The sequence below is a fragment of the Calonectris borealis genome, chromosome 10 (assembly GCF_964195595.1).
Source record: "Calonectris borealis chromosome 10, bCalBor7.hap1.2, whole genome shotgun sequence".
NCBI classification, from domain to species: domain Eukaryota; kingdom Metazoa; phylum Chordata; class Aves; order Procellariiformes; family Procellariidae; genus Calonectris; species Calonectris borealis.
In genome coordinates this window covers 332,072-359,912 of record NC_134321.1, presented here as the reverse complement: position 1 = coordinate 359,912, position 27,841 = coordinate 332,072, and the positions used below count along the sequence as shown (strand labels likewise).

At 40.4% G+C, this 27,841-nt stretch overlaps 1 long non-coding RNA gene across 1 annotated transcript in view; it reads right to left on the bottom strand.

The window, feature by feature from the left end:
* Positions 1-1,405: 1,405 nt before the first annotated feature.
* The window catches only part of LOC142086049 (uncharacterized), a 50,379-nt gene continuing 23,943 nt past the window's right edge, over positions 1,406-27,841 (bottom strand). The window contains exons 4-5 of the long non-coding RNA XR_012674948.1: positions 25,684-25,742; positions 1,406-1,932 (exon numbers count right to left, since the gene is read on the bottom strand). This is a non-coding gene — a long non-coding RNA (uncharacterized LOC142086049). The remainder of the gene's footprint in view (positions 1,933-25,683; positions 25,743-27,841) is intronic.

The following is a 27,841-nucleotide window of genomic DNA, read 5'->3' as shown; positions in this document are numbered from 1 at the left end:
ACTAGGGGAAAGGTGCTTTAGATACAACTTGCTTTATTGTACTGCTGAAGTGGAGAGCAGGTGTGAGAAAACAAACAAGTTCGTAATTCTTGCTTTGCAAATCAATTCTTAATCACTCTGGCTCTTATTTCCATACCAGATTTAACTTTTGATATTTACGAGGGCAACTTGGCAGCTCCACTTTTGTGGCTCAAATGAGTAGCAGGTCCAAGAGATTTTTTTAAGGCTTTTAATTCCTAATGCTAGTGCATATGGTTTATTTCAGGTCAGAACCAGTAGCTATAATGAGACACCCAAGCAAAAAAAGATTGGATGAAGCCCTGCTGAAAACACGAGCCACACAATGTAAGTGGATAGCGTATAGTTCCACCATTTCCTATTTCACTGTGTGAGTATACAAGTACTGTAAGAGTAAGACTTTGATATATAAAGCCCAACTTACATCTTCCATCCCTGTTAAGAAGTCGCTTCTCTCCTTATATTACTTCACTACAACTACCACCACTTATAGGATAAAACTAGAAGAGAGAAGCCCACTGCCAGGATATTCACAGCATGTTCACCTTCAAAATATGCTCAGTCTTTGGGACCACAGTCTGCTTCTCTGGCTGGATATGGTCCAAGAGACATCTGTTTCAACAGATGTTCAAGGGAAGCCAAAGGCTACGAGGATAGGCATTGGGATGAAGAGGAGTTTTTAGTAAGTCTGTTGACTAGAGAATTCCATGTGAGTGGGAAGGAAATATATGTTCTCACGTATTTCCACCATGGCTGTTTTCATTTCTCCCTTGTAAGACGTTTTTGTTGAAGAGTGTTAATGTTTTTGAACAGAGTAGATAAAGAACACATCTTGTGCAATGCTGGAGGCAAGGGATTGAATTTGATAGACCACTGGTCTAAGACAGTACTGTATGACAAACTGTGTGCTACGAGGTGCTAAGATTGCCAGTGGCATCCCTACAAATTTTTTTGTAATCTCCCTTCACACAAGTGAATTCCTATGTCCACCATGCTCTGCTCGACAATTATCAGCAGCAGTACACTTTAACAACTTGATTAATAAGGGAACTTTTAATTAAAACCTAAAAGAAACAGGCACTTGACCCATCAGAGAAGAAAGTGGAAAAGTACTGTTTTATTGCTTAGTGGTAGATTTCACGTAACAAAGTTACTGCAAAGCTGACCTTTTCCTTTCTGTGTCCAAGAGCCATGACTGAGAGAAAACAAGCTGGTAAACTAGGACATAAATTAGACACAAATTAAGCTTGTATAAAGCGTTACAGCTAACATTTTCTGAGTGATACTGTTTTACATGCTGGTACAGCACCATGTACAGGAGCATGGCTACTGCACATAAATAACAGTGCGGCACATGACAATGCAGTCATCATTTCCAAGCCACAACAGGCCACACCATGTGTCCTCCTGTGGCTGTCTTGTGACTTCCAGGGAGCTATGCCAATGTTAGGGCAGGCTAAAAATCAACCAGTTCACTCAAAAAATATCATGAAGATCGCTCCTCATGTTGTGCCAGGCTCTAAGATCCCAGGAACATCCCCATAAGCAATGTAAATAGTTCTTTGGAGTTGTCAGCGTAGAAGTAGCTGGGATGCAGCAGTGACTTATCACAAATAATTTCTCCTTATTGTGATCTACCCTGTTTAGGGATTTAGGCTGCTTCTTTTGTCTAGCTTCTGCAAGATACAAACTGTATGCAAAAATCTTTCTGCTCTCAGAAATTCTTTGTTTGAACCACCCTACAATTGCAAATAGCGTGTTGTTATCAAAACAGAAAAAGCAGTGCATGAAAAGAATTTAGATTTTCTTCTGATAAAACAATGCTAAAAAAATTGATGTGATGTTTTCAGATGCCTGATACAACAGCTTTGAGAGGGAATATATCAGCTGAGAAGAGGCAGCTCCCAGAGCGATCTAAGGACAGAAAAAGGAAAGGCATTGCAGTTTGAAAGGTAACTGTCTCCTTCCAATACAGATTTCTATCTCAACAGTCACTGGCCTTGCTTGGTCATCACATTGTCTGTGGATGAGGAGGAAGAGAGAGCAGGCAGAAATCTGGCTACAAACTGCCTACAGGTGCTGTGACCCATGCCAAAGAGAGAATCAGAAAAGATACTTCCTTCTGCCAACAAACACCTAAAGGCTGTCTTGAGATGTGCTCCCAATACGTCTGTTTCATTTAGTCTTCCCTCCCTACCTCAGGGGTTGAGTGCTTTGCAGGGTGGGCCCACGCTGTCAGTGTGTCTGGCTTGGGGTAGTGTTATCATTAAAGAGTGCAACAGTTTCTCATTTGTGCAGAAATACGTATCTAAATTAAATGCAGAGCTGCTAATGAAACAATAATATTTACTACACACCTCACTAGCTTGTCAGACTTAAACATAATTGAGTTGTGTTACAATTCTACCTGGAAGACTCCTGTGAAGAATGATGCCACAGAGCAGCCCCAGAGGCCGTGGAATTCTCTCTGGCAAGCGGTAATTAAATAAATGTTTGGGATCTTTCTTTTCCAAATAAGCAGATAACAGCAGCCCCTGCCCTTGATAAAATAAGCAAAGATCAACAGCACAATTTGTTGCAATTATAGAATTACTTACATCAGAATGAAGGCAGAGTAAACATTTCAGTCTTCGCCCTGGGAATGTCTAGCCCTGTGCCAAGAAGTTCTGACCCTTCTTAATCCATCTGATCAGCATGCTGAATTAAATCAATGGGGGCTAGCAGTTCCTACAATTTATGCAAGCAAGAATATGGTATGGATAGGAAGAAAGAGGAATGAGACTGTCTTTTTCAGTGATTACTTGCAATTAGATCTGATTATGCTTAACAGTGACCCAGTTGGTGCTGATCTGAAACAGGCTGGCCCAATTCTACCCTCTCTATGCCTCCACTGTGTGACTGTGCTCTGTCCCTTGCACCAGCAATTAGTTATAAAACTAATGAGTTCCTTGAACCAAGATAATAATCTGAGAATTATCATCAACTGCTGCTTAATGACAAGGTCACCAATTGAGTATTTTAGTTTTCTCCTCAGATCTTAGGCTCCCTTAAAGGTAGGTTGTTCACTGTGACAGATACCCTAAGGAAAAATGCTTCCCTGACAAAGAACCCTGGCGCAAGTGTAAGGCCTGTCACCTGGCCAAACAACACAATAAAACTTCTTTCTCTGCTGTTTAGTGGCTAAATTAGGAAGTCAGAGTGTTCTTATTTTCCAGTCTCATATGAGAAGTAATGAGACGTAATTTAAAGACATCTTGTTCAGTCAGAAACATCTAAATAGTCATTGATTGTTTTTCCTTTGTTGGATGTATGAGTCTCTTTAAAAGCAGAAACTGTTACTTGTGCTCTGTCCCTGTTGCTAGACAGGCTACGGGGCTTGTGTCAACATTACTGGAATAAAAAATAAGAGTTTGAACAAGTCAAGCCTAAACTCTCATACTCCTGAGAAGCAGGAGGATTGCCACTGAACTGAGATGAAGTAGTTCGGGCGCAGTCACTGTGCTTAGTTAGAAGCATCTGCAAGGACCCTGGAGAAGAATCACCCCAGAAAATATCCTCATTTTTGGACATTTCACAATAGCTGCACAGATTAGCTGCAGAGACCTGTAAAAGCCCCTTCCATTTCTATGGTCAGAAAAACATAATTATGCCAACATCTTGGGAAGGTTGAAACCTAAGTCTCTCTGGAAGGTGCCTTCAGAAATGCTGCTCCCATTGTTGGAATCTAAAAGCAAATTAAGTCCTCAAATGAATACGTTATACACAAGTAATTAGGTCCTCAAAAGAGAGAACATTAAGATAGTCATAGTGTGCTATCCGTTAGAACAAGACAGAAGTGTTGTTTTCCATTCATAACAAGCACTTGTATAAACACACTTCCTATGCTGCTCGTGTTCCCTATTCCTTGAGACAGTAAGCACAGGAGTAAGGTTAACGCTTTCACATAGCTATGCTGACTTCCCCTGACCGAAGGCTGGTGTACAGCATAGAGACAAGGTGTCCACACAAGACTTCTACTCCGGGTCATTTTTCTAAATACCACTGCAGATCAGAAACTACGAGGTTGGTCTACAGTAATGTAGGTAAAAGGGACATTTACCCTTGAGTCACAGACATCAACAGGCATCTAGCACTAGGGGCTCTCCTAGGCCCCTTTGCCTTCAACATCCCTTATAAAACAGATGGCAATTCTAATGTCAGCTACCCACATCTGCATTACTGCAAGGCTTTCTCTGTCCCAAAGTGATGCGTTTCTTCAGTTCACAATTCCCTTGGTTTTTTTCCCACGCTAAAGCTTTTGTGAGTACATTTCCAGATGTCCCTATCTAAATACAGTATTACCAGCTATAAATCACAGCTGTCCACAACTGAACCAACCTCTTTATCATGTATATGCTCCCTAGCATGCCTAGATGATTCTTATCACTTGTCATTTCAACCACACAATCCTAAAGATACACACCTGAGTCCCGAAGTAAGAAGTCAGAAGAATCCAGAAGCAAGATTTTACTTCTGTGAGAGGAAGCTGGTCCCAGCTCCCACATTCCACTGATCCAGCAACCTCTGCTTTGGTCCCATCTCCTAAGCCTGGCAGCAGCCTAGCTCCTGCTGAGCTGAGAGACAATTCCTCCTTTCACTTCAAGTACTGCCTTGTGCAATCATTGCTGTTTGCTGGGTTGTGCGCAAGTATTAATTCCATTAATGTTTACACATTTCATAACTCAGAAACCAGTGCCTGCTGTAAGTTACTGATTGTCGCTTTCTAACCCATTCTCTGAGAACCTCTGGTTTCAGCAGCAACACAGCACATGATACTGAACAGTGCCAGCAGCTCACAGCTAATACAGCAAGAGATGCTAAGGTGTGTTTAACTTTCTCACCAAATGTTCTCAAGTTCTTGAAGTGCAAAACAGTACTCTCTGCTCCAAATGCCAAGGCAGTTCTAGAGGAAAGCAGGACTCCTTCAAAAGCACTCAGTTTGTGGATAATTCAGTTTTTAGAATCCAAAGCTATGAGGAGGCAGGAAACGAAAGCTTTTCTTTTGTGTCCTGATGCTTTGCAACATGATCTGAGTGCTGTAAGTGGAGATGATTGGGAATTTTGCTTCAGAAGTGCACTCCTGACCTCAACTTAAATGCTAGAGTAGAGATACCCTATGTCACCTGTCTGCCCCCTTAGCTTAGCTCTGCTCAGTGAAGCTTAACTATGCCATTTTGACCAGTGCTCCAGGACATACCATTTCACCTATGTTAACCACTAGGGGATGCATGCTTATACTTGAAAATCAGCTGTTCTCTTCATTGGGTTTCACCCACACTAACTAGTGTACAGGTATTTTGAGTAGGTCATAGAACTTCAGTCTTATCTGTGAACATGAACTTGAGCTGCTAATCTAAGTTAAAATCCCATTTATTCTGTCTTCACGATAAAGAACACAAATAGTTTGTAGTGGCCACTTCCCCTAAACCTTCCAGAACATCTCTGAAGCAACTGCTATTATTATTGTTCACAAGGAAAAAAGGCAAAGCCAGAATTACAGTGCAAGATCTTTTGACAACCAACCGTCCCCATCAACAGGTCACAGCTGTTGCCAGGAGTGGTTGCTGTACCTTGAAATCCTTTTGTTTTTTTCAAAACAAAAAATTGTTCTGCAGCTTCTGGTCATAATGACCGATCTTGAGGAAACAAATTATATCCTCTATACATTTTTAGGGACATATCAGATATGGGGTTTTAATACCTTCAAATCTCAAGAATATGCTCAAGGCCATGGGTTGGGTTCATCTCTAGTATTGATGAAAGCAATAGCATCACTACGTTTTGATGATTTACTGTTCTCAGAGTAATCAAATCAATTTCAGTCCAGTTTAGTCCACTGTACTAAAGGGACTTCTACTACTTGATTTCTTCACCAGCCTTCAGCTCAAATTTTATGCCCTCAAGTTTTATTTTTCCATTTTAAAAAAGTAACTAATATTTAGGAGTGTTTATAAAACAGAATAGAATTTGGTTGTATATAGCACTTCTTGTACTTGGGCTACATGCTCTCCTTCTCCGAATAAATGATTCTGATTCTCACAGTGAGCAGTCATTGTGTGTCTGGGAATGACTGCCTGGAAATGAGCCTATGTGTGAAATAATGTGAAAGCAGCTTTCTTCCAGTTTTCGCTTTCATTTTTTAAATGAATCAAGATTCTTCAAATAGAACAAGCAGAAAAGGTCAGGATGCAAATGAAGATGCTCTGTATTACAAAGAAAAAATGTTTTTTTTCTTAAAAGCTTGTGCTTTATTTAAATTGAATGAAATTAAAGAGGTAGTTCTGAATGAAATTATGAATAAAGCTCCTAACAGTGTAGTTTAAAATGGTAAAAGTGAGAAGAAACCCACTCCTGCCGTAAGTATGGGAAACTCCAATTAGCCGGATCCTCAGCCAATCATACATGCTATTGGAAATATATTCTAATTATACTAAAATGAGATGCTAGCCTAGAGTTACAGTAAGAAACACCTTTTATGATTGTCTCTATTGCTTGCACAAGTAATACTTGCACATAATCTCACTTACACACAATTAACCAATTTACACATGTTAAATAAAAGTGCATTGAAATCCATTTCCCGGGGAAATCTGAGATTTACAGCAGGGCAAAGCTGAGCATGCATATTTGCACTGGTACACTTAAGCAGCTGCCTTATAAAACCTGGCATTAGAACAGGGGAATGTGAATCCTTTCTGGGTAAAGTCCAAGTGATATTTGGACTCACACAAGTAATAACAGTACTGATGCCCCATTCACAAAAGCTGTCCTACAGTGCTTATAACCCTAGGGCTCCTGTATTTCATTCTCCTGGCTTTGCTCAGCACTTCCTGATAGATGCAGCTCAGAGCAATAGCTGCTTGTCTGTCTGGACATACTCCTTTGCTCGCCATCCATGTCCTCTTTGAGTCTGTACTAGCCAACACTGAAATGTATTCCCTCTTCAGAGCTAGGAGAGGACTGTGCCTACATCATTTGTATAGCTGCTTCCACATCTACCAACTATCTTGTGCAGTACAGAAGGACATCGGGCAGCTGGGGTTACAGCAGGAATAGTATTCAACACAGAGAAAATTTGGTGAGAATAAGTACAGAAAAAGAGAGTGATGATAACAAATATTTCCCCTACTACATGTTTTCATTCTTAACTAAATGCATTTCAAAAGCTTTGATTTCATGACATATTGGTGAGCTAGGACAAATCACATTAACTGTAATTCTATGAACAGTCTGCCATTAGAACCAAAGCTGCTATCAGATTAAAAGCCCTGTAAGGAGTGTGACCTGTGTGCTCAGATCGGGCATGTAAATCATGCCGAAGACCCCTGCTCATGTGTTTTGAACTGTTGTCATTCCTCTGTGTTCTTGGGGTAGAAATGAGCGTGTTTTTCTGATTTATGTTGATCATCCGCATGCCATGTCTTCTTGTCAGTTTTCTGCTTCCACAAAAGACACCCTGACTCCCAAGTCAAAAGACTAAATATCTTTCCTGGTCTGTTTTACAGGCCAAACAGAGCACAGGTTTTTTAGTTCCCATCTGTGCTTCCAAAGAAGTTGCTTGCCTGTGAGAATTAGGATGGGTAACCTATTCACTGCACTCCCACTGAATTTGTTGCTGTGAGCTACTGCCAAAGTATCTGTCTTGGAGGAAAAACAGACATTTAAAGGGTATCATAAAGTACAGCTTTTGCTTTCCCAGAAGCTGTATCTTAGTAGTGGGTAAAATGTCACTCACTCATTTAGCAGTGAATGACATTGTAAAAGCCTTTTCCTTCACATATATTATTAGTTTGAGTTGTTAAGGAAAAAATATGTCTAATTTCAGTGGTTAAGTCATTCAGACCGCCCTTAGCCTGGCAGAACCTGAGGTCCTGTACTCCAGTGAAGAGGGAAGAACTATGAAATCTCAGATAAGAATCCAAAATATGAGTCTGAACTCCTGCTTACTTTTTTCCATTGACCTTAAGGGGCTCAGTCTGAGCAGCACTAAATGTATGATGGTCTGAATTACTTTTTACTTTCCTGAATTCAGACAACAAAGCGTGTAGTCTAAATATAGCTCATAGTCCCAGTCCTGGGATTTTAGCACCAAGCACCTATGGGAAATTATGCCATTTTTGTTCATACTGAGGGGTACGTTATTTTGGGAATAGCCCACCTGCTTAGAGCAAAGATCAGAACACAACCCCATAATGTAGGTCTATATTAGGTAGTGATAAGTATAAATACAACCTTATTTGTCCTCAGATCTTTATCTCATAAAAAGTGTTATTTAATTCAATTTTTAATCTATGGCAAATCTTCACTTAAAACTAAAGGCAATTACCCTTAGGAAACACTGGTTTTGGACATTGTTTTAACACACAAAGAAAACTCAGTAACCAGGCTTGTCAAGTTGCCTCGATATTGCAGCACCAGAGGCTTTGTGGTCATTCTTACAAATGAGTTGTCCATCAGCCCTTGGCTAATAGTTCTCTATTTTGGGATTCATTTCACCACTAACTTCAGTTTAACTATTTCATCACATTAATTATAACTGCAGCAGAGACTAAAGGCCATGACCAGGTTCAGTTGTGTAAGTCACTGTTCAGACACATATTGAAATCAAAGTCTCCTTGGTCCTAGTTAATGACACAGTGCACCAGATGCTGGAGGCATATAGGGCAGGTTGGACAAAGGAGGATAGGGTAATCAAAGTTGGAGCATGTACAGCTAACTTATGTCTCAGCTACAGAAAGCAATTCACAGCTCATGTTTCTACTACCTGCAGACCTTATCCATAAATGTGTCTTCCAAATAGGCTGGAGCCAGGGACAATTAAACATTAAAAGTTGTGAGAAAACAAAAGTGTTTTATTCCTGGAATTCTCATTCTGCAACTTGCACTTCTGCTAATTCTAAGGAAAGATTAAGTGCATGATCGATTTGAAGGTTTAAATTCTCACTGGCATGCAATGAGAATTTGCAAGCAAAGCAAGCAAAAGAAGTTACATCTGGGACATGCCAGAGCTCCTGTCATGACAGCTTACTACATGGGCACCTATGACTTCAACTTGATTCACGCCGTGATGAATGATGTTTGCATGTTCACAGCCTCTGGGGTAACTTAAGCAACTACGCGTGGCTGGGGCATGGATCTCATTGCCGTAATATCAGAATGCCTCCTCCAGGTAGTGTGTAGCCCAGAAGGCATAGTCAGCCGGGGGGAGGGTGGCGGGGGGGGAAGCTGCCAGCAGGAAGAATTATGGGGAGAATCTGCATATTGTTGCTATTGGCTCAGACAATTTCATAACAAACCACAAAACGCCTTTCCTGAGTCAAGGGAGTAAAACCAAATCAAGGCAATTGAATTATCAAGAATTTCATGTGGGAGAAAGGGTCAAAACACTACAAATGCAGCTGAAAGCTCTTGCACCTGCCTGCTACAGAGACAACAGGAATGATGGGTGCTTCATAAAACCTGTGAAACACAGGTACATAATTTGGATCATGCCATTCTCACAGAAAATCAAGTGGTCAAGCTTCTCTTTTGTCTGTTTTAACATAGTAATGCTATCAGACAAGTCCTGCACTAGCTCTTCCATCCAACAGTGATGGTTCATGAGGGCAAACTTGAAAGAGGTCTCTTCCACTGACTTGTGAACTCACGCTGAGAAATGCTAGCTAATGACTAAAAATATACAGGTAAGAATGCCTTTTTTTGCAGCTAAATATATCTCTTGCTTCCATGGTCACTTCTAAATTAGAAGAACTTTTCTTTAAAGGATAGAATTAGGCAGTATAACAGACCATTGGGCTGTTAGTATGACACAGAAATGTAATCGACTGCTATTGAATTACTATGGTTGAAGAGTGGTTATGCATTCTTGTAGATCTTTCCAATTGTAAGGTAAAACACTTTAGCTTTAAACACACCAGCATTTATTCCTGGCTCAGCTGCATCCTATCCTATTGTGGAATTCTGGATGGCTCTTAAGCTCTCTGTGCTTCAGTTTCCCCACCAACAAAATGGAAAAGTACTTCCTGACCAGAGCCGGAAAGTGCTAAATGTTATTAAGATGCACACAGTAAAGTATGCCAACACCACAGAAAGTGCTGGCATACTGCACGTTGTGTATGTGTGAAAGAAAGATGTTCGCTGTAGCAAAGACCTTGCAAAGTAAGTAGGTCATTCAAGGTTGGGGCAAATAGGAATATTCTCTGTTTATCTCTTGAAATCTACATTGTTCTTACCTGTTGAAAAAAAGGTCCACTGAACAATGACAATTATGATGCAAATTCAATGTGTAGACTGATGTACAATTCAGAGAAATAGCTCCAAATCCAAATTTGATGATGTGCTATTATTTGTGGGATTCTTGCCCCATCGTTTGCCTATTCCTGCACACAGACTCCTTTCTAACAGCAGTGGAGAGTACAGAGCTCAAGATGCATATGGACTGCAGTCAGCTGTGTATGAAACATAAATTAACTCAATCACATAGTGAGTCAATTTGTGTTACAAGTGAGGTATTCACTGCACAGCAAGCAATACACTTCAGTTAACAGGCATATGCTTTTGTCTTCATAGGAAATTAAGGAGTTTATCATGGTGCACAAAGAGACTTTCTGATTTCATAGTACTGCAAAGAGATTTACTACACATACAGGAATATCTTTTCAGCTTGGCAGAAAAGGACCTGGGCGTCCTGGTGGACACCAACTTAACCATGAGCCAGCAACATCCCCTTGCCGCAATAAAGGCTGATGATATCTTGGCTTGCATTAGGCAAAGCGTTGCCAGCAAGTCGAGGGAGGGGATCCTTCCCCTCTACTTGGCACTGGCGAGGCAACACCTGGAGGGCTGTGTCCAGCCTGGGCTCCCAGTACAAAAAAGACATGGACATACTGGAGAGAGTTCAACGGAGGGCCATGAAGGGACTGGAACACCTCTCCTGTGAGGGAAGGCTGAAAGAGCTGGGACTGTTCAGCCTGGAGAAGAGAAGCTCAGGGGGATCTCATCAACGTGTATAAATACCTGAAGGGAGGGTACAAAGAAGATGAAGCCAGGCTCTTCTCAGTGGTGCCCAGTGACAGGACCAGAGGCAATGGGCACAAACTGAAGCACAGGAGGTTCCCTCAAACATCAGGAGATACTTTTTCACTCTGAGGGTGACTGAGCACTGACACAGGTTGCCCAGGGATGTTATGGAGTCTCCATCCTTGGCGATATTCAAAAGTCGCCTGGACACGGTCCTGGGCAGCTGGCTCTAGGTGGCCCTGCCTCAGCAGGGGGCTGGACCAGATGACCTCCAGAGGTCCCTTCCAACGTCAACCAGTCTGTGATTCTGTGATCCTATTACAATTTGTAGGCTCTACATCCCAGCGTATGGTTGAAATTTCAAGGAGATCAAATGTTTCTGACAGATTCTTCCTTTGATAACAGGACCATGCTTTCAGACCAGACAAGGTGCCAGAATGTTGCTCATTCAAATGACACTTACTGGAATTACAAAGGTGACACTGCAAAATTGCTCTGTTCTAGACAGGTTTCAGATAGGCCATGCTTTTCAAACTACTGTTAAAACTGGAGTGCTAGGGAATGTAGAATGGTGAGACAGCTCCAGATTTATGTTAATTGTGCCACCACTCTTTGCTATGTGGGAAGTGTCACATTTAGGTCAGTTTGCAGTTAGAATGACTTCAACAAGTGGGTCAAGGCCTTGCTTGGAGTGTGTCTTACAACTTTGATATACACACACAAATCAATGAGTCTTGTAAGGAAGGAATCTTAAATTGTCTACAGATAGCTAGCTTAGTGCAGGATTTGCAACTGTTTCTCAATTGTCTGGGCTCGGAGTGCACCAGTAGGCATTAATGGCTCTTGAACTCTGTTTAAGCTCAGCTCTGTGTTTCCCGTTCCCCCATGGGATTTGCTGCCACTCATAGTCAAGACCAAAGTTGCACCAAAAGGATTATGTGGCTGTGAACGGACTTAAAACCTGACCCTGTCTTTCTGATGTTCGTCAACCTGTGACTATGGAGAACCCTGGAAATGCTGGTTTAGAGTTTAAGTGCACATCATCAATGAAGTCTGCAGAAACATGCCTTCATTGCATCCTCAGTGTATTTCCTTCCAGAGTGCCTGTGATCTCTTCAGGTAATAAATGATTTCCAATATGGTAAAGAAGGAATAAAATATTTTAGCCTTTATGCTGACCAGTAATAAAAGCACTTTGCATCCTTATCTGGTCTGATTCAGGCCGGACTTCCAGCTTGTATGTAAGGATTTTCACAGAGAAAATAAATTAAATGGATTTAAATTAATATCCTGAAGGCACAGCAGTCTCAAATGTGTGACCGTAGTCAACTTAATGACATCTGAAGTTGAACTGAATGAGTTTATGAAGCTCTTCATTTATCTGACTGGCAGAGGCTTTCTTACACAGCTGGGGAATTGATTGTTGAAGTTGTTGAAGTATCACAGTGTTATACCAGAGATTTAAATGTTCGTTAAAATCAGAGGTAGTTCAATAATCTACTATTTTCAATCAGGTTTAGATGAAATTCTCATTGCTTTTCATTTTTCCTGTGAGCCTGAGAAATCATGCTGATAATGGATTTTATTAATGAAGAATGCGACAGACTCTACTGGAGGCTAAAGTTGCGAGAAAAAGCTGTTTAGACAGAATAATGCCACAGCTTCTCTACATTCTCCTTCTGGAGAAAGAAAGGCCTCATCATTACAGTGCATCTTCTCCCTTTGTGTTTGTTCCCTATAAAGGAGCCCTATTACTCCTTAAGTAAAGAATGGGGGATATATATATGTGTATAGGTTAGAGACAGCCAACATGGCTTCACCAAGGGCAAACCATGCCTGACTAATCTAGTGGCCTTCTACGATGGAGTGACTGCATCAGTGAACAAGGGAAGAGCTATGGATGTCATCTACCTGGACTTCTGGAAGGCCTTTGATACTGGTCCCCCATAACATTCTTGCTGCTAAATTGGAGAGATATGGGTTTGATGGATGGACTGTTAGCTGGATAAAGAATTGGCTGGAAGGCCACATCCAAAGACTTACAGTTAATGGCTTGATGTCCAAGAGGAAAGCTTAACGAGTGGTGTTCCTCAGGGGTCTGTACTGGGACCAGTACTATTTAATATCTTCATCAGTGACACAGGTAGTGGGATTGAGTGCACCCTCAGCAAGTTTGCAGATGACACCAAGCTGAGTGGTGCAGTCATTCTCTAGAGGGAAGGGATGCCATACAGAGGGACCTTGACAGGCTTGTGGAGTGGGCCAGTGTGAACCTCACAAAGTTCAACAAGGCCAAGTGCAAAGTCCTGCACCTGGGTTGGCACAGTCCACAGTATTAATACAGACTGGAGGATGAATGGATTGAGAGCAGCCCTGAGGAGAAGGACTTGGGGATACTGGTGGATGAAAAATTGGACATGAGCCAGCAATGTGCGCTCGCAGCCCAGAAAGCCAATCGTATCCTGGGCTGAATCAAAAGAAGCGTGGCCAGCAGGTCGACGGAGGTGATTCTGCCCCTCTACTCCACTCTCATGAGTGTGTAGTACTGCATCCAGCTCTGGGGTCCTCAGTACAAGAAAGACATGGACCTGTTAGAGCAGGTCCAGAGGAGGTCCACAAAAATGGTCAGAGGGCTAGAACACCTCTCCTGTGAGGAAAAGCTGAGAGTTGGGCTTGTTCAGCCTGGAGAAGAGAAGGCTCCGGGGAGACCTTATTGTGGCTTTTCAATACTTAAAGGGGCTTATAAGAAAGATGGAGAGACACTTTTTACCAAGGCATGTAGTGACAGGATAACAGGCAATGGTTTTAAACTGAAAGTGGGTAGATTTAGATTGAATATAAGGAAGAAATTTTTTACAGTGAAAGTGGTGAGACACTGGAGCAGGTTTCCCAGAGAAGTTGTGGATGCTTCATCATTGGAGGTGTCCAAGGTCAGGTTGGATGGGGCTTTGAGCAACTTGATGCAGTGAAAGATGTCCCTGCCCATGGCAGGGGGTTGGACTAGATGATCTTTAAAGGCCGCTTCTAAGCCAAAGCATTCTATATTATATCATGTTTTGCCAAGATATGGAAAATGTGAAGATATGGTGATCAGGTTAAAAAACTTCTCAGTGAACCGAAATAAAATTTCAAAGCATCCTAGGGATATCTACATGGCATCACACATGAGCCAACTATATTCACACAGCTCCGATACAGGTTAGTATAACCTGCTTCTTATGTACAGTTAATTGGATTACAGTTATTCTCTCATTGCCTTCTAATTAGAAACTTTTCTGCTCTCTTTTTGTGGAGGTCTTCTGCTCTTACTGCCCTTTTACAGTGCTTTTCATTATACTGTAGTTTTCTGAGACTCCCAAAGAAATGACAGCTTTTTTCCCCCCAGAAGCTTTACACCAATTTAAACAGCAGAACTCCCACTCAGAGGTGAGGATACCTCCTCATATTGGAGGAACTGATGTTCACTTTTGAATTTTACAGTCAGCTTTTTTGCATTTTAACCCATTCCATGACAAAACCAGTAACTAAAATAAAATATTGTTAAGTGATACGTGTTCTCTCAGAAGCTTGGTATACCTATCTTGTCCATGAGCAGAGCTAGATTATCTCATTAAATGTTCTTAATAAACAGCAAACACGGTTCCTTGAAGCAATAAGACACTTTTTTAAACAAAGCAAGCCACACAGATGAGGCAGGCACACTCCTACCACTATTGTCTTAAAGCAACAATGCTGACAACTGCGGAAGTAGCCAAACAAACCATGAGTAGAATTTCTAATTCATACTTGCTTTGGCTGACAGCTGTAACATCCCACTGTGGAAAAACTGCACCTGTGCAATGAGCAAGTCTACTGATACTCAAATGAAGGAAGAAAACAGCACATGGCCTTTAACTGTGACAAGTGAGGGTATGCTCAGAATGCAATAGGCTAAAGGTAAGTCATTACTCGAGCTCTTCTGTATTAATAGGTGTTTTCAGGTCAGCTCAGACGAGACTGGATTCCTGCATTTTTGCTAATGAATAACTGATCAGAAACAGCCTATAAAAAGCACAGACCCAGTATGAATGCAAGCCTGAACATCTGGAGATCAACTGTGAACGCTTCAGAATTCAGAAGGTTTAAATCAGGACTTTTAGTTCAGGACCACTTCTAATACAAAGGCATGAGTGTTACAACCAAGAAATATGCAGCCAGGTTCTCTTAGCAAAATATGCCAGACTTTCAGGTAATCTGGAACTATATTGAAAATAACATCTGGCAAAACTAACCTTACTGGCAAATCAACCCCTTTCATCCTTCTCTTGAATGCACTTATTTTCCACAGCTGTGAATGAATGAAAGGTAATAGAATTCTTTCCATGGGACATGGATATACTCCCTTAGCACCATGTTAATTTTTAGACAGACTAAACCTGAGTTTTTAGCAATGGGGCCTAACCTTGCTGTGGATTTATTGCTATGTTCTTTCCCATTTTCATTTGTTACCAATTTGCATGCTGTCTTCTTCTTTTTCAATAACCACAGCTCTAGAAATTCTGTGGAGGCATTGGTTTAATTTGTTGCCTGACATTTTAGTATCATCACCCTTAGAATATGGTACAGGGAATTTAAAGAAAAATAATCTGTCAAGTAAAGCATACAAACTGATGTTAGAAACAAGCAGAAACCTCCATGCATTTGGCTGAACATGAAACTGGAATAAAAAGCTAAAAAGGAACCTGATATTTGCTCCCAACAATAGTCTGCATCCTCACAAAGCCATGGAGTCACCTGCCCTTAAAAAGACCAGATTACAAAGAGGCCACAACACAGCAGCATAGGAAAGATAAATTCCATCTCTGTCAGCCAGTCTGCCTGTTCCCCTTAAGTGGCGATGTTGAGGCTGCTCTTGTAAGGGTTTCTGTGCAAATGCAGACCCACACTAAGAGAATATCCTGAAAGCAAGGAAAACTTGCACAGTTTGGGAGAAAAGGACCTCTGCAGACTTCCTACCATGTGAAGTGATCGTATCAAGTTCTCAGTTCAGGTCTATCGTTGCCCATGAAGGATCTACCTTATGAATCCCAGGAGTCTCCAGATGAGAAATTAATCAGTCCTTCATACTTGAGGAAATATCTTAGATCTGACATTGCAAGGCTTTAATCAGCCTGAGTATGCCATTAGCAATTGGCAAGTTCATCTGCAAATGAACCTATGTTGGCTCATTGCTCATCTCATGAACTTTGAAACATCCTCAGACATATTAAATTACGTTTTAATATGCTCTATATGTGTATATGCTCTTATATGTTCATATGGCACAAAAATACTCACTTTGAAAGAAGTAGATCAGCAGGGCTATCTCGCCTGGGTACAGTGTGCCAATCTAACTATTCTGCTCTGGTTCCTGACTTGTTTTGTTCAAATCTAATTCAGAAATTTTTCAACAGTGCTCCATTGCTGTTTGTTGGGGTTTTTTTTCCCTATTAGATTGCACATAAAGGAATATTTGATGCTTGAATCTAATCTGAAAACAACTTGTGATTTAAAAAAAAAAAATCCAATCTCATTCAGAACACCAGTCAATGTGCTTAATGAAAAACTATAAGCTGGTTTTCTCAGGAAGATGAAAATATTACTGATTTGCTGATTTAATCTCTAAATAGGTATAGTGGACTGTTAAAGAACCTTTTTACAGATACCAGTCTGAAATAACCAATTCAGTCATCCTTGTGAACTCTGTTGAGATTCAGGAAATACAGAAGGGCACTGAAAGCAGGAAAAAGCAGTAATTTGCTGCAAAGAACAAAACAGAGTCTATTATTATATCTTTCTTGACATGAGGTGCATTTCTAGAAAAGCTCATTGCAGTTTCAAGTTATATAGATACCTCTTATTCCACGTCTGTAAATAATTCAGAGAAATACTGGCTCAAACCTCTTTGGAGGCTCAGCACTGACAATTACATCTGTTGATATCCGAAAGCACAATAAAAAATAAAATAGTAGGGGAAGGGTGGAGCTATCATAGGTAGCCATGTATCAGAAACAGATTTATTTATTTATATTTAGGTAATGGAAAAATACCCTTTCAGCTTGAGTGGATGTGATGCTTACAGACATTTGGAGGTTACTGTTGCCCAGCTGTTCGCCACCTTTCCCTAAAAGTTACTGCCTCCTCAGCAGAGCTGCTTTGTAGTCATCTGTGCGCTCTTCTCCAGCACATAGCCAACGAGTAATTCAGCTACTTTCATTGGTACTGAGAGTCTAACCCTTACTCTACAATCACATCCCTGTGAAACTGTAATGGACCTATCCCTTGTGAACCAAGTATTAATCCTTAGCTTCCATGTATGGTTACATGTTTGGGAAGTATTTTGAGATTTTGAAATTAGAAACTGTAAATTATTGCAAAGTGTCCTAATATTCCCAAAACTATGCTAAATATATTTATTTTGGTAGTACTTTTTAAGTGCTATGTTGTGCTAAGTGCTCAATAATTAAATACACATTCACAAGTCTCAGGTGGAGCCTGTGTGAATGGAAGTGCTATTTGACTCTGTTCTGTCAGATAGGAGTTGCATCACGGCTTAACATCCAGGATTGCTAAATCTCTTTGCTTGGTAATAAGAACTATGTAACATTGCACATACTCATTAAGAATGTAGCACGGTTGAATGTCCTTTCTACAGTAATCTGAGAAAAATGTTTTAAATGGTTAGGTGTGGTTAAATTCACATTTAACTGCCATTTTAATTATTTTGCATTTTATTAATTGCTCACAGATTGATTCAAATTTAATTATTACTATTTGGATGAACCTAATAATTATTTTTTAATGCCTGCTTAATGGTCTTGCCTGGTGATTGTGACCTGCTGGTCATTCTGCATGTTCCTGTTTTGAGTGAATTAGAACCAGGCCTTTCTTATAAGGTGAATAATTTGTGAGAATAACCTTTGCATGGTTTTGTTTTCACATTGTAGATCTGTGTGTCCCTCATCATCCTGCTCAGTTATTATGTTTTTACAGCCAGGAAGCTATTCAAGCTGAAAGTACGGTCACCCTTTGATGCTTATACTGCCTGTTTGCCTTAGTTTCCTCATTCACTGAGGAATTACTGCGATGCCCACTGAAACCAAGATCAAGGTTAACCTGTCTGGTGATTCGCTCTCCTTCACAGTTCAAGAGGAGGTTGATAAAAGTAAGTCCGTAAGGAGTAAAACCAGACTCCATATGGTCCTTTTCAGCTTGTTGGAGTACAGGCAGGCCAGTCACTGGGCCTGCAATGACTGGAGCAGCTGGAAAGGTAGAGAATTACTCTCATCTGGTGGAAGCAGCAAACAGGGAAATGTCAGGTATCTGTTTACGTGTTCCTTCTAAAGCACTCAGATGAGAGACTGAAAGCTAGGCTGTTGAGTCATTGTTTGTAAAAGCAGTCAATTCTGCCAAGTACTGTTTTGCTTTGCAACAGCTAAGTTTTCTATGTAAGTCTGTCTGAGATTGTTGCTGCTGAAACTCCAGAGAACCCAAATTATCCGGCAACCAGCAGGAAACTGATTATGGCAATGGGGAAGGCAAAAACTACTAGCACAAGGATCGTTTCCAGACTGATTAATGACTGGTAGCAAATACTCACTTCATATAAATGCTCACAGGATATTAGAAGCGAATATTTTGTAGTTGTATCAGATTTCAGATAAGCAACCGCTGTATTCTACAGGCAGGAAATAAACGTTCAAGCTTGCGTTGAAAGTAAACTATATATTTGAGTAAACAAATTACTCCTATTTTGCTGCAATAGAGCAGTACAGGCAAAGGGACTTTGCTGGATGATGCTGGACAAACAGCAGCACCATTAACAGGTATAATTTTGTTTTAACTAACTTATGGGTCTGATCCTGACCTTAGACTGGGCAGAACCAGCACTTCCTGCATAAGTCCTGATGAAGGTCTGCTAAATGAGGCTCTGTGTGCCTCCAAAGAGGGTCTGATTTGTCTGTTGAACTATTTTACATCAGTGTGGCACCAGTGTCTCTCCTGACGCTCTAGAGTGAGCGTGACAAGGAGAGGAATCAGCCCAAGAAACACTGCTAAAAGATATTCAACCTGACTTCTAACACTGGTTATTCCTAGTATTTACTTCTAAAGGAGACAAATGCAGCTAACTTACTATACATGTCATGCTGCCTCTGCCAGCAACTCTGTGTCAAAGAAAGACCCTGCATGTTTCTGCATTTTCAAGCTTTTCTTGCACTTTTTGACCCCATTTGAACACTTCTGAGACACCTAAAGGAGTGTCTTGGGTGACTGAAGTCTAAGAAGCACAGATACGAACTAGAAGGTGATAATTTCCCTGCCATGTTAGTACCGTCAGGTCTTACAGCTGACACTGACGGATTCCGTGGGGTTTTCTGAGCTGTTCTTTCATCACTGCTATGTTTTCTCACTCTAGATTTCAGTTTTCCTGAAACTTCAGTCAAAAGTTTAGTTTTATTTAATCTGATTCGTCAAAGCAAAACATTTCTTACTATGTTTATCTTTCCTTGAACAACGAAATGCTTCTAGAGCTCTAACAGAAAATTGAAATTGGAATCTGAGTACTGTGATCATTTAGGTAGCTTACTGCCACATGGCTGACTAGTGCTGTCTTTTGCAGCCAGAGTTTGACTTCAGAGCTGTAATACAAGGAGAGAGGAGGCAAAAGTGAAGCAGGAGGAGATATACAGAGAAAGGCAGAGAAAGGGGGGAGTCATGGTTAGGAGGAGCTTTGATGGCACTCAAAAGAGCACAGTTGTATCTTGCGATGTTCAATTTGGGATCATGCATTTCATTTCTAATACAGCCCCAAAGGTAATTACCCAACTTCTCTTTTATTGCAGTTTGCACAATCTCACATCATTTTGCTGCTCTTTCTGATATTGACTGATACCAGACCCACAGGAGCAGCTGAAACATGAGGGTCAATGCCAACTCAGCCCTGTTACAATCTATGGCTTGTCTTGCTTAGAGATTGAAAAAAAAAAAAAAAAAACAGCTCCCCAAGAATGAAAAGCACATTTGGATGGAAAATTTTCAGCATCATCTGGATGCTGAAAATTTAATAATACAAGGACAATATTAATTTATAGCAGCTAAAGATGATATAGTGGATATAGCTCCCATTTGCTTCACTGGGCTCTGAACAGCGTAGTAGCACTGGCCAGTACAATCCTCTGAAAAGTACCTCGTTAATTCTGTCAGCCTGCCACAGACCAAATCCTGGAAAGAAATGCCACTGAACAGAGGAGTTGTTGTCTACCAGATAGGAAATTTACTCCGGACTGGACCAGAAACAATTAATAGACTATTTCCTATTCATAAGCAAAAAAACCCAAAATACCCCTAGACTTCTAGCCTCATGCTATTTAATCTTTATCTTAATTTAAAAAAAAAAATTAAGTAAATTAATCCACTATATAAATCCATTGAAATTATTGCCTCAACCCCAACCCTGATTCAGTCTTGAACCTGAAATCAAGGGAGTTTTGACAGGGAGAAATTTAGTTCTGCTGGGGTATCAAACATTGCCGGTTTAAAATAGAGGCTTTACCAACTGCTGTAGCATCCACTGAACATGCTTAAATGAGATTTCTTTGTGAGGAAACTTATTCCAGAGTCTTTTAAGCTTCACAAAACTGTTATTTTTTTAGCATCACTATAAAGAAACTTTCTTTTGAGACTAGACATCAACTTCATTGGATTCCCCGCCCCCCCATACTGCAGCAAAAATAATAGGCAGTCACTTCATGAGTCATTTATCTCAGTGCCTTTGAAGCATGGATGTGATCAAGGACATTAACATGTTTCCTGAAGCAGAAAAACATTAAATAACCAAAGACCTTTAGCAACCTCTAGCGATATCAGATAAGATGATACAATATCGCTCATTTAACTTCATCTTTTCACTTGGGTTTCCAGGAGATAGCACCTAAATTCTGCTAAAATCACAGACTTATTCTAGATCTGTACTACTGCAAGGGCTGAAGTTGATTCACATGTTATAGGAGGGCTCTGCTTCCACTCTCACACCCAGAAAGAGAGGACAGTTGTCAGACATACCTGACACTGTTACATATATTGTCAGATCTTCAAAAGACAAAAGTGCCGAAGACAATGACTACTTCAGCAAACCTGGCTACTTCATTTGTGTCTAAATGGGAAAGATAAACCTTTGAAAATTTCATCACATAACTGTCAATTCATGATCATTAATTTGTTTTTAATTTTTTATGTGGTCAATGTGCCAGGCAGTTGAGAACTCTGAACACCAGAATTTAGTGATAACAAAACTGTTGTAGTCCTGCAGGTTGCTAAAATTATTATACTAGAAAGGTCCAAACAATAACACCATGCAATAAGGACTCTGAAGCAGAAGTCCAAATAAGCCATGATTTATTGTGTAATCAGACACTGTTTTACCTCATAAGGTTCCCAAACTCTCTACTACTATACATCACTGACCTTGTAATTAAGTGATCTGCAGCTACCAGAGGGTAAAAGGACTTAATAACCTTGCAATTTAAGTCTGCTATAGAATGAGCACATTGCACCTGGCTTGACTGGCAAAACTGGATTCTTTATACAAGCCAGGAAAAGGACTTGCTAACTCAGAGCCAGCTTTACCAATAGTTCAGAGCTCCTCTGTATCTACTGCTGTACTGGGTCTGGCTGGGATGGAGTTAACACAAGTACTAAGCAGTCTGCCATGTCCCAGTGCTCAGAAAGTGCCAACTGCAAGACTCTCCTCTCTTGGTTCGCTGTCATTTTACATATATGCTGTGTGAAACTCCCTATGTAAGACCAAGTTAAAGTCTACTCTCTGGGGTAACAGCTGTTGACATGTTCTAGCCCCCAATACGATGGATGTTAAGTTTTGATTCTGGAAGGCAAAATCCACATTGTCTGTCATCAACACTGGGAATCTAGCAGTTTAAGTGGAGAATTCCACTTTTTCTTGGGACTCCTGCACACAATTTTTTTCTAAGTTAGTTAGGCACCATGTCACACTACAGACAGGACACAGAAATGCAAAATGTAAATGCCTTTAAGCAGCTCTCTGCAAGATCATGTCTGTTCTTAAATCTACCCAAGGTCTTATACCAGCCTTTACCCAGCAGCCTTAGACAACCTTTTTACTATTGGAAAACCTGGCAGACCCTGAACCTGGGGTGATGTGCTCATAGGCAGAAATGATGAGGATGTATGGAACTCTTTATTCTGCGGAATTTTCTACACGTCTCATGCTTAGCTAGATCAGAGTTACTCCTGTCCATCAGAGAGGTGACAAAGGCATACATAACTAAGGCCAGGGCAGTGTGCTGGGTTGCAGTCTCCAGATTCTTTTCACAGCACCACCTTAAAGAGCAGCTGAACCATCACTGATAGAAGCAAACTTCACCTGGAGATGTGAAATACTTAAGATATAACCCAGTTCCAGCTAAACTATGTAACACACTCACAGATGTGAGTATCATTAACTTAGTATCAATCTAGCAGTGTTTTTCAGTTCCCCATTACAGGCTGTATTGACCAATGCTATGTACCTTCAAGTAAAGAAAACTGCTACGTGCCTTCTTTCTTCCTGTGTAAGCATGTGTTTATACAACCACTTTGCACAGTACCTGGCCCCATACAGAACTGAAAGTGATTCTAATGAAGATGGAGTTACTGTTTTTCAATAAAAGCACAAGTAGTTGTAAAAGGTCAATAAGATTTACTCTGGTGTTGGCTTAGAGATCATTTGTTATTCAAATGACAAAGGTACTATGTTTATAAAGCACAGTTAGTGATCAATGGCCCTGTTTATCAGGCAATCCTTGGCATTTCCATAATTTCTCCATGCAATAAGACTTGAGTTTCGCTTACTTAACATGAGCAGTGGAGGCTCAGAAATAATCACAGATTATTGCCGAGATCTTCCAGAAAGTATTTTAAAAACAGTCTATCAGCTTCTTGTTCTTAATAAGCCATTTCAAATGTCAAAATGTTGGGTCACATTTATCAATAATAGCTACAAAAATGTAATGTTATGGAAGTTTTAACTCCACATCTTCCATGATGGCCTCTGAATCAGAATCATGGAAATGCAGGTCTAAAAAGGACTTCTAAGAATATTTTTCTACTTTTTCTAGTTGCTTTACTTTTTTAATAGTTTCTAGACCTATAAGCATTTTCTAGGTGACCTATAGATCATTACAGAGCAAATTTAACAAAAGAATTGCTTCTATTAATGACGTTTTACTCATCCTTTTGAAGTGATTCCAAAGCCTGCATTGTCTCATACCACAAGTTGAAAATCACTGATGCATTACATTCTCTACATTCAAGCTATCTCTACATTCAGGATATGAAGACCATCACCAGCCATTCCAGAAGTGCATTCTAGAATTCCATCATACCATTTAGGTGCCAACGTAGAACATTTCAAATCTGATAGCAGCTATAGACAAGGAAAGAAAGAAATCTGGAGAAGAAAACTGTTTATTCAAGTCACCAGTTGTTTGTAGAAAGAATCCTGTGAAATTGCTCATTTAACAGGAAGTTACATCATTGTTTATCGGCCAAGAAAAGTGTTCATATCACAAACAGTCACACCAAAGTTTCACTGGAGTCCAATCAAACATAACTTTTCTATTTACCATTTTCTTGACTTAAATTTGCACGCCACTAGGCTTGGTTAATTCTATTTGCTTCCTAAAAAAAAACCCCAACTATTAACAATGCTTTTGACTTCTCTTATCACCATCTGAGACTTTCAAAGCATGGCACAAGCATCAAAAGTCACTGTTGCATCACTATTGCTTATTTGTGGACAGGGAACACAAAACTCAGGTATTTAAGGGTCTACCTAATTTCAGTTACCATCTATGAAAAGTCTGACTCTGATTTTAACTACAGTTGGATTTCTGCCTTAATGCACCACTAAGAGTCACAGAGCAATTCAATGGGAGAGACAGAAATAGAATACAGCTGTCCCAATTCCCAGACTCCAGTCTAACCAAATGACCATGTGGCCTCCCAGCATGGTGCTTATACAAATACACCAGCTGCTGTAGTTTGCATCTGCAAACTATTCTCTAACTGCTTTTAAATGTATCTTTGTTCATATTCAGGCTCAGCTGAAAAGGCCTGGGGGGAAGGGGGTGACAGAAGAGTTGAAAAGCATATAGACTTTGTGCCTCACAGTCTTCTCAGCAGAAGCAGGTATCAAATGACTCAAGAAACTTTTACTCCAGTGCTACATGTTCATTCACTCAGCTGCCCTTGGGATGCACGGAGCGTGCCAGCTGGGCAGATGTGAAGAGGAAGCCATGAGAAGATCACAGAGCCATTACTAAAAGCCAATACTACTCCTTGTCTCAGCATATACCTCACCGGTCACGTACGTGCCTTTATTGTCTCATAAAGCATGATGTCCAATATTTGGCCTATAGAACAGCTTTAATTATAATCTCTGCCCCCAAATGGCAGCTGAATACCCACTGATTCTCACTTCATGCTGTTTGCTTGTAAACAAACCCATTAAGCACCAGAGGAGAAGTCTATTATTATTACAATGACTATGAAAGTTATAAAGATGCAAATTACATAAAGGCCTTTGTCGTTATGTAGCTAGTAGTAGAATATGAAAATCATCTTGCTTGAACAACTGGTTGTGGGGATCTTCTCCCCCCCTGCCCCAAATCTCTGTTGTGCATTAAGCTTCATCTAAATGACTATGAATGATGGGCAGGGGAACAGTTCTAAAGTGAGTACTCTATGAACTTCCCTCATATTAACCAGGTAATTCACTCAACCCTCCAAAGAAGGGACTTGCTGACCTATTGTGCTCTACGCAATGTGCACATCTCAGCACTGTATTAGATCTCTGGTGGCTTCTGTGGTTAGCCAAGTACAAGCTGTAGCATTTCCCAGTTGATTTCTAGGCACTAATCCATACCCTTGATACAGTGAAGGCTTGGATTTTAAGTAACAGCTTTCAGTTTCAGTGGTGCCTTTAGTGATGGGTGCAAGTGATAGAAATAAAAAGGCCCTAACTATTCTCTTTGCCGCATGCTTTGCAGACACAGTGGGACTAATAGACAGTACCAGAAACTGTAAACTGTACCGCTATTTGCTAAGACCTTCTCATAAATGGTCCACGCTGGAATCAGAGAGCAAAAACTCCAGTTGTCTTCATCCTACTGGTAATGCCAAGTGACCAGCTTTCTTATAAGCCTGTCCTTACAAGGGGGAAGAAATCCTTGCCAGGATAAAATGACTATATTCTTTCTTCCAAGTCCTTTTGAAACACTGCAGCAAAGCTTACAAATAAACTGTAACCTAGCCCTGATTAGCTTCATGATGATCTACAGCTACCAAAACTCTTGAAATATCATATTTATGCCCAACACTACTGATATGAATAATCCATCCTCTCACTTGCTCAATCATTTCATACACCTACAGGTGTATGTACATATGTATGGTAGGTGTATGTATATACGCATATGTAGGTGCATACGTAGGTGTATGTATATACACCTAAACTTCATTCTAACTCTCTTGGGATGGACAGTTTCAGTTTTACTTCTGTATAGTACTTACCACAACGGGATTCTGATCTTCACTGTTGCTGTGCTACAGGACTCTTAAAAACCAGTAGCCTGAAAGATAAAATGACTGATCTTACTGTGGGAAGAATAACACATGGTGAACAAATTTAAGCCCTCACAAAATGAGCAGACCAAATAACTTAGTAACTAAGAACAATAAAGCCACTAGAAAAAAGTCAGGAACAGTTCATTAGTAAAAAACATACACACAATGCATATGCATACTCACAGGCACACAGAAACAATAGAGAGGAAGGGAGCAATACTTGAATTAACTGTTATCTGTTTCAGCCAGATCAACTGATAGGACTGGTACCTGAAATTAACTTTGTTAGTAACACCAGATCCCTGTTCAAAATTCCTCTCTACATCTGATTCCAGGTTGCACCTGCATTAAGAATAGCTGCTCTTGGGTGTTGTGTATAGGTAGGCACAAATGCAGCTGCCTTGCTGATGTGGTCCTGCCACTGGCCCTGTTTCCCTTTCTTATCAGACCAACTTGAATGCAAATCACATTTGCATTGCATCCTTAAAGCAAGACTTGAGGTCACTTTACTGAATAATTTATACAAACGAACAGCTGTCTTTTATAGCAACTGAAAGCAACAATAAGAAATGAAATTCTTTCATTTTAAAAGCTGCTATAGAAATGTCTGAATTTCAAGAGGAAGATGTTCTACAGAACAGGAAGATGTTCTACTGGCCTGACACAAGGGCCAGTTCTGGAACTTTTCATTCTGCTTTTACTCCATCTTCTTATTTGTGCTCCCATTGTGGTCTCTGATCTCTAACCATTGGGCATGCATTATGTATGTCAAGCCTTCAGGAGCTTCTGAGCCTTGTATCTTTGACATCTGAACAAGCAGGCACTGGTAGGAGGGATTTTCAAACACGCTCTGCGCTGATTGCTCCCAGTGAACTTGACAGGAGAACTAGCTGCAAGCTAGGATTGGTGACTTTGAAATCCAAACCAGCATTTTCAAACACTGCGCCAAACACTGAATCTCGTATCAACTCTTCTCTTGCTCACAAATTTGCTCCCCTTCACACCCACTTATGGCTTCTCTATCATAATTAGGATGTGTTAGCAGCAAGTGTAAAGGAACAGCATAGAGGAAAAAAATTAGCATGTTACTCCTTTAATTGCTATGGGAAGTAGTGACCTCCTATTTACAAACCTCCAACTGACTTTGCAAGTTACCTGACAGTGTGAATCAGACTTACTTCTTAAAAGGAAGCTGGATGTCCACCATTTCTATCATACCAAATCAAATTTCCCTGAATCTCTTCTTGCTACATCATGAAATTCGCCCCAGCTTAAAAACAGTATTTTGTCAAGGTATACTGAGCTGTAAATTTGCTTTGTCCAACGACTAATTCCCTGTTGGAAGTGAACAAGAATCCCTTGAGTGCTGTCACTAGCAGCTGTGAAAAAACAACAGGCTGGGCAGCTGTGGTTTTTTGGTGCCTGGAGGCATAGGGTCTTGCTTGTTTCATTAAGTGACATTATTTGGTTTGAAAGATCCTGGACTGTGCCTGAAACAAGAGACAGGGCACAATGATACTCTTTCTGAAGATGGCCACTTTCTTCCTAAATCACAGGGTTCTCTTGACTAGAAAACCATAGAAATGATCCTGCATAAACATTGCGGAGATAATTACAAAATAAAGAAACATTACAGTGAATCCATTGAGATCTTTAATTCCGAACTGCCACCATCCCAGAAGGAACAAACTGTGAGTTAGACCGACTCTTAAGTATACAATTAAGCCTGTCAAGTTCTGACTCTATAATATGCTGTTTAATATTGAAAAGTCTGTCAGTAAACCAATATGTGGGATTAATGTCATAATGCTTTGGTTTTGCTTCCTCACGAAACTATAAAACAATTTAGCTGATATAAGCAACATGTTATTTATACTCCTTTTGGCAATAGTTTTAATGTTATGTGGGATACTCCCCCTCCCCTCTAATATAATAGCCTTCCCTGGCCTTTATGGATTTAAATTGGTGAGGGGAGCTGTGTGCATTCCACATGGAATTTACTCAGTAATTCTATTAAGAGCTTCCCTGCACAGAAATTAATGTTCTCATCTCATTCAATACTCATCCTATTCATTATTTAAAACAGAAGACCTAATCTCTCCCT